Source organism: Elaeis guineensis, chromosome 16, assembly GCF_000442705.2.
Source record: "Elaeis guineensis isolate ETL-2024a chromosome 16, EG11, whole genome shotgun sequence".
NCBI classification, from domain to species: Eukaryota; Viridiplantae; Streptophyta; class Magnoliopsida; order Arecales; family Arecaceae; genus Elaeis; species Elaeis guineensis.
This window is the reverse complement of record NC_026008.2, coordinates 21,293,842-21,295,756: the sequence shown is the minus strand read 5'-3', so window position 1 is coordinate 21,295,756 and position 1,915 is coordinate 21,293,842. Positions and strand designations below refer to the sequence as shown.

Below are 1,915 nucleotides of genomic sequence, written 5' to 3'. Positions count from 1 at the left end.
ATTGTAAGAAGAATCATGATGTGGGGCAAATGATTTTATCACAATCTCAAAGATTCATATTAATGTAGTCTAGTAAATTTAATCCAGAAAAATTTTGTGAATTGTTGACATATGCAATTATCAAGCATGATCTACCATTTCAATTTGTTGAGTATGAAGGTATTAGATCCTTATTTGCTTATGTTTGTGAGGATGTCAAGTTAGCATCAAGGAATACTATTAAGGCAGATATGCTGAAATTGTATAAAAAAGAAAAAGAAAAGTTGTTATTATGGCTATACTTAATTCCTACTAGGATAAGCTTGACTTCAGATTTGTGGACCTCTATTATCACTGATGGGTATTTATGTTTAACCGTCCATTTTATTGATGAAGAATAGGTGTTGTAAAAAAAGTTCTTAACTTTTATTTCATGCCTCCACACAATAGCATATCTTTGTGTGAAATGATCTATCGTTTGTTATTGATTGGGGGATTGAAAAATAGTTATTTTGTATGACGTTGGATAATGCATCAGTAAATGATATTTTTGTTGATATGTTAAAAAGCCAACTTAATTTAAAAAATGCACTTTACTCAAATGGTGACTTCTTTCATATTCGATGGTCTGCTCATATTCTTAATTTAATTGTACAAGAGGGATTAAAGGAGATAGATAAATCTATTTACAAGGTTTGTGAAAGTATTAAATATGTGAGAGGTTCATAAGTTCAGAAACAAAAATTTTTGGAATGTGTTAGACAAATATCTTTGGAAAGTAGAAAAGGTTTAAGACAAGATGTTCCCACAAGATGAAATTCAACTTATTTGATGCTAGATAGTGCTCTTGCTTATCGATGTGTTTTTTTTCATTTGAAATTAAGTGACTCCAATTACAAGCATTATCTATCTGAAGAAGAGTAGAACAAAATTGTGAAGATTAACAAGTTGTTGAGTGTATTCTATGATGCTACTCTTGTATTTTCTGGAGTTAAGTATGCTACAGCAAATTTATACTTTTCTCATATTTTTTTGATTGAGCTTACTTTAAGACAAGAGATGAAGAGTGTAGATGCTTTTATGCAATGGATGGAAGGACAAATGTATAGAAAATTTAAAAAATATTGGTCAGATCATTGTTTAATCTTAGCCATGGTAGTTATTTTGGATCCTTGGTATAAATTTCAGTTTGTAGAGTATTGTTATAGAAAGTTGTATGGATATGGTTATATCGAGGCCGTCCGCATCCGTGATTGCATGTTTTCTCTCTTCAATCAGTATATAGCTTCTTTTTCTAAAACTCCAGCTGTTGGTATACAACTGATGCAAACATTGGTAGTGGTACTTCTTGTGAGACTTTTGAGCTATATAGAAAAGCAGATGTTTTTCAGATAATATAAATTTTTGTTTATCAAAATAAATTTATTATCTTGTACATAATACTAGTTCTAATAAATAATTTATTTTATTTTTATAATATTGTAAAATTTTGATATATTTGAAAGCTTTGAATTTGTGACTACTGCACAGAAATTTAAATTAAAATTATACTTAAATGAGCCAAGAGTTGATAGGAAGTCCAGTTTAGACATCTTTGAATTTTGAAAAGGATATCCTCATCTTTCTCTCATGGCATGTGATATTTTAACTATTCCAATATCTACAGTTGCCTCTGAATCTGCTTTTAGTATTGATGGGTGAATACTTGATAAATATCGCAGTTCACTTAAACCAGATGTCACTGAGGCCATGATTTGTACTCAAGATTGGATATTTGGAAAGAAAGGTATATAATTTAATCATTGTATTGCTATTATATTTTTTGAATGAGTTTATTATTAACTATTGTAATCTTTCAATATAGATGTTTTAAAACCTAAGTTAGATAAGATTGTAGAAGATATAATGAACTCCAGTTCCATCAATGAAGCCCAAT

At 29.2% G+C, this 1,915-nt stretch overlaps 1 pseudogene; it reads left to right on the top strand.

Annotated features, from left to right (window-relative positions):
• The first annotated feature begins 1,038 nt into the window (after nt 1–1,038).
• Nucleotides 1,039–1,680, top strand: LOC140854298 (zinc finger BED domain-containing protein RICESLEEPER 1-like; annotated as a pseudogene).
• The last annotated feature ends 235 nt before the right edge of the window (nt 1,681–1,915 follow it).